Raw genomic sequence first — 9,476 nt, 5'->3', positions numbered from 1 at the left:
AGATATGCAAAAGTAAGGAATATATTTTTGATAAAGAATCAGAGTCATGCCTTTATACTTGGTGGGAATTATTTATTAGATTCAATTTGTAGGGTTTATTCATCCAAATTACATTGGATGTCCATTAATCTAATACTCATCTTTGTACAAGACAAATTAGGATGATATGTGACTAATTTCTAAGTGAAACATTGATGAACTGAATAACTAAAGTTTGTGTTTAGTTGTTAATGGTACTGAATTGCAGTTAAAAACATCTGGATTTTCTTTATGTTGCTTTCGTTAAATTCATAGTGACACATAGTTATGTCAGAATTCGTTTCTTTGGTTCTAGGTTATGTGATCTTGGTTACTAAAACATTTTTGTACAAACTTTTTGCTGGATTGTCGCATGGGTTGGACCCTGCGCCAGAAGAGGGGAATGTCTGAATAAAGTAACATGGGGTTCCAAAAGTTTTAGCACTCATGGGAAAAAGGGTAGCTCAGACCTCCAGTGAGGACTTAGTGACAATGCGAGAGAGACGTTGTACTTTGTTTATATAAATGGTGCATAGCTCCCTAAGACCACATTATGAAAACCTCTCTGAAATTATGGTGTTGATTCTTTTGTGAAATTTTACATCTCCACAGATTAGACCATTTTTGAAATTCTTTTTGGGTATTCTGAAACTATGAAACGTTGACCTGTAATCAGACCTTCCTCAAACATCATGTCACATTTTTGATATTCAGAATATTTAGCTGATGGTCATTGCTAGTATATCAGGTGAAGTCAGAAGATCAATTCTTTTGATTTTGTTGGATGTTTTGATGAAGTTCATGTAGTTAAGCACTTAGGTTTGAGAATGGGACTTTGAATTGAAAATTAGCCAAGTGTTGTGAAGGCTCTACCTATTGTTCTCACTTATATGAGATTGAGACAAAGGACACAGGCAAATCTCAGTCCTTTTGAAGTGCTGTGTGGCAGGTCTCCTAATTTGGACATGGGGATATTGCCAAGATAATTTTCTTCCACATCTTTGTGTGAAGATAGGATGTTGTTTTACTGTCAAAACCTGTCCACTGTGTTTTCTCAAGTTTCACAGACAGTGAAGGCTGCATTACCAGAAACAGCCACTTCCACCCTCCAGTCCTTTATTCCTGGCGACTGGATTCTGGTCAGAGAATTTAGGAGAAAACACTGGAAGTCCAGGTGCTGGAATGGCCCATATCAGATCCTACTAGACAGCCAGAAAAGCTGCAGGAAAGCTGCAGGAAAGCTCCAGCTCCTCCAGTTTCATCTGGCTTCCAGGACGCAAGTCATCTTCCAACTGGATCATCCACGGCCTGAAAGGTGTGAGGACAGCGGACCACCACAAGATAAAGAACTGTAAGCTGATCACTGGCGAGTGATTGAAGAGGTGGTTGAAGAACACTGTTCTTACAAGGGCACAATAATCCCTTGGGCAGTGCAACGTTATTTCAGAATCTACTTAAGGCCATCGCATTGCCTGAAAGTTAGAAGTCATAAGGTCATTTGCCTCACTGCACACACACCACAGTGAGAGACACATAGGAAACATACAGGGAAGACCTCTACACATTTGCACATAACCTTTCTCTGGATGAACTGGTGACGCCTGCAACAGAGAGACAGTCAATATGCGCCACGATGCTTATTCTCCTTAATTTCTTAAGCAGGTTAGAGTTCCTGTTTCTAAATATATTTCTAGAGGAGCTTCCTACGACCGCCCCCCTGTACCAGACTGGTAACAGGGCAGCTTGAAGCCACTCAGGAGAGTCGGCAGGATTTTTTGTTTTTTAAGTTGTGTTTATAATTTGTTTTCTTTAAAAAAAGAAACTGTTTGCTTTCAGTACCAGAAGAAAGGACATTCCACTTCAAGGTCACGATGCAGTTAAATGGAAGATGGTCTGTTCTGATACTAATGATTGGTATTTCAAGTATTTTTATAACTCTTGTGTTCATTTGGGAAAAGGTGCAGCAAAGACAATGTAAGGCTAATTTGAGGAATTGTGTTAATAATACTCATCAGCTGATTTGAAGAGAGATCCATCACTTTTCTGACTACTATGATCATACTGATAATGTCTGGTGGCAACTGATGCATCAAACCGTGAGGAAGATAAGAAATGATAGTTGCTATGTTTGTTGTTTGATTCCACATGCTATTAATGATCAACCATTTTTGGTACCAGTTCCTATTGATACTGCTTATACTCTAGCTACTTTCTTTCCAGATAACCGGTTGGTGGAGGTCATTTTTCCTTGGGTGAGGAATTATGCTGTACAGACAAGCAGAAATGTTAGTAAATTTTCTAGTGAGACTAATTTAACGTGTGCGTCTACAGGAACTCTTTATAGATTTCGGGGTAATAGAAATCCAATTAAAGATCCAGATATTTGTATTGCTCAGGAGGAAAGCACACCTTATTTCCTTGGATTATAAGCTTTGGGTGATGCTTTTGTAGAATTTTCTTTTAGTTTTGTGATTATCTTGTAATCAGAAGAAAGGAGTGTAATGGAAAATTCTTTTAAAGTGCTCTGACATTCCCTTCACCTCTCACATTTGAGTCTGTGTTTTATCACCCACAGGTGATTTTCCATCTACCCCTCACCTCTGACCTCTGTGTTTTGTTATGATGTCAGGAAGGGCAGTTAGGTCTGTTCCTAGATAACCTTGTCACCTTTGAACTCAAGAAGGGTTTGGGTCATAAAGCACAGACTCTTGGAAGTTGAGATAACACAGTCATGTTCTGGTATAAATACTGTGTGTAAATGTTGATCGGGGCTCTGTTTCACTGACTAACCTCAGTGTCAGGGTCTTCAAACGCTGAATGCCTTTGAATAAAACTTATAAGACAAAGTCCGGATTTTCTCTTGTTATGAGTCAACTTCTACCCACTTTGATAAGAAAATTCCACAACACATCTAACAGTCTAAATTACTTGAGTTTATAGTTCCTATTATGAATTTGAATATTAATATAGGGGAATGTGATAGGACAATTACAGGTATTGAATGGGAATTGGACATCTATGTAAATGTAGGTTTAAATAATGTTTTAGATATAAACGTTGTCAGTCATTTTCTACCGCTTATTCCATTAGTGGGTCGCAGGGGAGCTGGTGCCTATCTCCAGCAGTCTATGGGCGAGAGGCAGGGTACACCCTGGACAGGTCACCAGTCCATCGCAGGGCAACACACAAACAACCATGCACACACTCATTCACACACCTAAGGGCAATTTAGAGTGACCAATTAACCTAACTGGCATGTCTTTGGACTGTGGGAGGAAGCCGGAGTACCTGGTGAGAACCCACGCATGCACGGGGAGAACATGCAAACTCCATGCAGAAAGACCCTTGGCTGGGAATTGAACCCAGGACCTTCTTGCTGCAAGGCAACAGTGCTACCAACTGCGCCACCATGCAGCCCATTATTTTCATTTATTTTCTATTTACAGCTGGCCACAGTCAGAAGACTAGCTGTCCCTCTAATAACATTCAGTGTGAGGTGGCCTATGCTCCAGAGAATCAGAATCAGAATCAGAAAAGCTTTATTGCCAAGTACGTTTTTGGACATACAAGGAATTTGTTTTGGCGTAGTCGGTGCAATACAGTACAAATTAAACAGTATAAACATATCTACAATATAATATAAATATATGTGCACAGTTTTAAGTGAGTGAGAGTAAATGTAGAGCAGTATAGGATGCAAGAGCAATACAACAGTGCAGGTGATCATTGTGCAAGTATGGCAGTGCAAGTAAAGCAGGAGTCCAAGCTGAGCGTTAATGTAACGCATAGAGTTACAGGTTACAAGTGTCCTGTCAGCAAAAAAGGGGGGGTGTGGGGGAAAGGGAGAATGTCAAGGTGGTTTCCGGGCTTTGTTAACAAGGCTGGTGGCAGATGGGAAAAAACTGTTTTTGTGGCGTGAGGTTTTGGTCCGGATGGACCGCAGCCTCCTGCCAGAGGGGAGAGTTTCAAAGAGTCTGTGACCGGGGTGGGAGGGATCAGCCAGAATCTTCCCTGCCCGCTTCAGGGTCCTGGAGGTGTACAGTTCCTGGAGCGACAGTAGACTGCAGCCAATCACCTTCACAGCAGACCGAATGACACGCTGCAGCCTGCCCTTATCCTTGGCTGTAGCAGCGGCGTACCAGATGGTGATGGAGGAGGTGAGGATGGACTCAATGATGGCTGTGTAGAAGTGCACCATCATAGTCTTTGGCAGGTTGAATTTCTTCTGCTGGGCTTTCTTGATGAGGGAGCTGATGTTTGGCTCCCACTTGAGATCCTGGGAGATGATGGTTCCCAGGAAGCGGAAAGATTCCACAGTGTCAATTGTGGAGTCACAGAGGGTGATGGGGGCAGGTGGGGCTGGGTTCTGCCTGAAGTCCACAACCATCTCCACTGTCTTTAGAGCATTGAGCTCAAGGTTGTTCTGGCTGCACCAGTCCAATAGATGGTCCACCTCCCATCTGTACACGGACTCGTCACCATCAGAGATGAGTCCGATCAGGGTGGTGTCGTCCGCAAACTTCAGAAGCTTGACAGACTGGTGACTAGAGGTGCAGCTGTTGGTGTACAGGGAGAAGAGCAGAGGAGAGAGAACACAGCCTTGGGGGGAACCGGTGCTGATGGTCAGGGAGTCGGAGACTTGCTTCCCCAGCCTCACGCGCTGCTTCCTGTCAGACAGGAAGTCAGTAATCCACCTGCAGGTGGAGTCGGGTACACTCAGCTGGGAGAGCTTCTCCTGTAGCAGAGCTGGGACGATGGTGTTGAAGGCAGAGCTGAAATCCACAAACAGGATCCTGGCGTAGGTTCTTGTGGAGTCCAGGTGCCAGAGGATGAAGTGAAGGGCTAGGTTGACTGCATCGTCTACAGACCTGTTGGCTCTGTAGGCAAACTGCAGGGAGTCCAGGAGGGAGTCGGTGATGTCTTTTAGGTGTGAGAGCACAAGGCGCTCAAAGGACTTCATCACCACAGAGGTCAGGGCGACGGGTCTGAAGTCATTAAGCCCTGTGGTCCTTGGCTTCTTGGGAACAGGGACGATGGTGGAGGACTTGAAGCAGGCTGGCACATGACATGTCTCCAGTGAGGTGTTAAAAATGTCTGTGAAGACTGGAGACAGCTGATCAGCACAGTGCTTCAGGCTGGCTGGTGAGACAGAATCCGGTCCAGCAGCTTTCCGGGGGTTCTGTCTCCTGAAGAGTTTGTTGACGTCCCTCTCCTGGATGGAAAGAGCCGTCCCCGGCGTGGGTAGGGGGCTGGTGTGGGGGAACTTCAGGGTGGGGGTTGGAGGTGCCAAGGCCCCTCTTGAGGTTGGGGAGGTGGGGGTGGTGGATTGTGGCTGCAGCTGTTGGGGGGTGTCGTGGGGGATGGTTGCAGGACTGTCCCTTTGTCTTTCAAAGCGGCAGTAGAACTCGTTCAGGTTGTTGGCGAGGCGTCGGTCGTTGATGGAGTGGGGGGCTTTCGGCTTGTAGTTGGTGATTTGCTTGAGCCCTTTCCAGACCGATGCAGAGTCGTTGGCTGAGAACTGGTTTTGGAGCTTCTCAGAGGACAGTCGTTTGGCCTCTTTCACTGCCTTGCCAAACTTGTACTTTGCCTCTCTGTATATGTCTTTGTCCCCACTCCTGAAGGCCTCTTCCTTATCCAGTCTTAACCTTCTGAGTTTGGCTGTGAACCAGGGTTTATCATTGTTGTAACTCACCCTGGTGCATGATGGTACACAGCTGTCCTCACAGAAGCTGATGTAGGAAGTCACAGCCTCTGTGTACTTGTCCAGACTGTTGGTAGTAGTCCTGAACACATCCCAGTCTGTATAGCCTAAACACACCTGGAGATTCTCCACAGCCTCACTGCTCCACTTCCTTGTCGTCCTCACAACAGGTTTGCAGAGCTTTAGTTTCTGCCTGTATGCAGGAATCAGGTGGACCATGATGTGGTCGGATTGGCCCAGTGCAGCACGTGGGATGGCGTGATAAGCGTCTCTGATGGTGGTGTAACAGTGATCCAGAACGTTGTCCTCTCTGGTCGGACATTTAATAAACTGTCTATATTTGGGGAGTTTGTGGGTGAGATTACCTTTGTTAAAGTCGCCAACGACGATTACTAAGGAGTCCGGGTTGGTCCGCTCCACACTCAGTATCTGGTTGGCGAGCATGCGCTGTGCGACCTGCACGTTAGCTTGCGGCGGGATGTAAACACTGACCAGGATGAACGAAGCGATCTCACGGGGGGAATAGAAAAGCTTACAGTTTATGATGAAGGATTCCAGGTCTGGAGAACAGTGCTGCTGAATCACTGTCACGTCGTTGCACCAACCACTGTTGAGGTAGAAACAGATTCCTCCACCTTTTGCTTTGCCGGAGAGTTCCGTGTCTTTGTCCGCTCTGTAGAGCTGGAATCCTGCCAGCTGCAGCGCAGAGTCCGGTATTAATCCACACAGCCACGTCTCCGTGAAGCACAAAACCGCCGATGAATAAAAGTCCCTGTTTTTCCCCAACAGCAGTTGTAGTTCCTCAATTTTGTTGGGACGTGAGCGCATGTTAGAGAGAAATATTTCAGGTAACGGTGTTCGTAGTCCACGCTGGCGAAGACGTACCAGCACCCCAGCCCGTTTCCCTCTCTTCCGGCGTTTCACCGCGTGAACAAAGGTGAGCGCACCTTTGACCAGAATGTCCAAAAATTCCAGAGCAGTAGGCAGAAAAGTGGGAAATAACTCCTCTGGTGTAGTAGCCCTGATGTTCATGAGTTCTTCTCTGGTGAGAGAGCTCCGGGTACCATCACAGAAGACCGTTTTAAAGCAAAAAACAAAACAAAACAATGCGCACCAACACGCCGAGGCGACCATCTGCGGCTGTTGGTATGTCTTTAATAGATACTTTTTTTAGGTATTTTAAGCAAATTTGTGGCAATTGCTTTTTGCTTTTACAACTTCCATACTACACTTTAATAAACTGTAAAAATGTTTTAAAATTTTTTTAGAGTCTTTTCTGCATGAACTCCAGAGCTCACTGAATGATTCTGCAGGCCAGGTTAATGAACCATCACTACCTATAGCTCCTCTGGCTTCCTTAAACTGGAGCACAAGGAAAAGTCTCTTTTCAGAGAGTTGGAGGGCAGAAAGACCCCATTTGGTGAACACTATGGCAGCTCAACAAAGTGTGTCAGCACACATATGCCAGCACTGTTTGAGCAATCCAGCTGCACTTCGCTGTCGCGATTGTCTGCCTCGGCCCTTCTTTTGCAACAAATGTGATGTGATGATGCACACCAGATATGTCCTTCACAACAGAGAGACCATGACCGCTGGATTCTTCCAGCCATTGCCTCCAACAACATATGTTTTAAATAAAACTCTTTGCCATGATGGTAAGTTTAACTAAGCTCAATATTTTAAACACTCCTCCTTTTTTCCAACTGTTAACTTTCTACTTTGTTGTTAATGCTCTGGTTTATGCTTCAGCTGTTTCTACATAGCTTTGTCAAAGCGTTTTGATACGGTTTTGGTGAATGTATATATTAAACAATTGTTAACTTCTTTAGCACGACTTGTACCTGTGGAGACCCCACTTAGAATCTGTGATTGTCCATCAAAGTGTTTGAGGATCAAACCAGGGAAGGCTGTTGCCATGGTCACAATCAATGGTAAGAATAACTATTTTTTCCTGACTCAAAACCAAAATAAAACTAAATAAATAAATATTTACAAGGTGTGTTGCAGAACACAGACAATTGTTTGTAATATAATGGAGACCTAACTCTAAAATTAAAGTGGAATTTCTTTTTTGTTGTTTTAGGTCGTTATGATCTAAGAATGCCGGAGCTGGTGTGTGAGGCGTGTGACGCTACTTGGACTTCTGGAGTCCATGACCTAAATTTAAGTGATTACTGGCCCGCCACCCTTCACTTTTCCACTCTTTATGGAACTGATGTCTTCTTCACATTTGAAGAAATGAAAATGGCAGCACCAGGTCTCTCCTGCCAAGCATTTATATATATATATATATATATATATATATATATATACAGATCCTACAGAGTCCTGCTAATGGCCAAATTATTTGAATGAGGCGTATTGTGCCACCTCGAGGCTTGAATTTTGACACTGATGTCCTAAAATAAGGTTCTTGTGTTTTTGTTTTTTGCTTATCTTTCATTTTAAAACAGACTGGGAAGATCTCGGCAGACAACTTCCAGAAAAGTTTTTTTGAATGGGAAGCCGTAAGATATGACATAGATAAAATGTTAAGGAAGGATCCCTTCACGTGTCAAGCGTGTACCCCAGATATTCTTGCAGTTTCAGTGGATGGAAACCGCAAACATTACCGTTTTAAGAATGCGGCAAGGTATGGCCAAATATGTACAATATACCAATTCTTTGCATAAGAATTCTTTGCAGGTTTTTTTATTGCTCTTCTTTTCAGATCCGAAGAACAGGCTATTTTTGAGGACATCTTCATAGCCAGGGATGAAGACGTGGGAAGATTTGTGGACTATGTACACAAAACAACCAGACATGTAAGATTGCATATTATAAATGTATAACTACAGTAACCTTTAGCCTGTAATGAGGATATTTCTGACCACTGTCACTGGAAATTCTATGCATTTTAGGTTTCTGGAAGAGGTGTTTGTGGTAGTGAGTGGTCAGCAGCTAGAGAGACATCCCACAGATCCAGCAGTAAGCTGGATGAGGAGGGATTGGAGCTTGCGGTGTGTAGACATGGAGTGCTCCTTAGTGCTCTAAATATGTACAGGGGTGAAATATTTGCCTATCCTTTGTACCTGCAAAAAAATCTGGCCAATAGACATATCACTTTTTTTTGTATGGATGTGACCTGCAAGTATTGGCCATATCTTGAAAGAGTGACAAAAAGTTGCCCTGAGTTCCAACACCTTCTGCAAATGAAGCCATTTGTCTCGGTTTTCCATGCCAAAGCCCATGACTTCAAATGTGAGGTATGGAAATCTGACTAGGTTTTTATTTTCTGTGTGTGCATGCTTATATTTAGGTCAAGTGGAGTGGAGCATATCATAGGCATATAGCCACAAAAGCTCTTCAAACTCAGCTTCAGAACCTGGAGTCCCTAAGAATAGAGTTCTCAGTGTCTGACAGTCAACTGGGTAACTGGGTCAGTGATGAAAAGGAGTGGGCAGAAGGTGAGCAGATTACGGTAGGAAATTTAGAGGAAATTGCACAAATAGTTAAAGCTGCAGGATGTAACTTTTATTAAAAAATCTGCTTTTTACATAAGTATTAAAATGATCGTTATGTCATGAGACAGATAATATGTGAAAAACATTTAGCTCCTCTTCCTTCTCCCAGTGCTCCCAGTATGAAGTGCAGAAATATACTACTCAGTCAGAAACAACCAATCAGAGCCAGGAGGAGGGTCTTAGTGCAGCTAGCAAGCATGGCCACCAATGACGGGGGATAAAGTTTTCCTGGAACAGTAAGTTGTTTCCACCAT

Source organism: Girardinichthys multiradiatus, chromosome 22 (genome assembly GCF_021462225.1).
Source record: "Girardinichthys multiradiatus isolate DD_20200921_A chromosome 22, DD_fGirMul_XY1, whole genome shotgun sequence".
NCBI classification, from domain to species: Eukaryota; Metazoa; Chordata; class Actinopteri; order Cyprinodontiformes; family Goodeidae; genus Girardinichthys; species Girardinichthys multiradiatus.
This window is presented reverse-complemented; position numbering follows the sequence as displayed.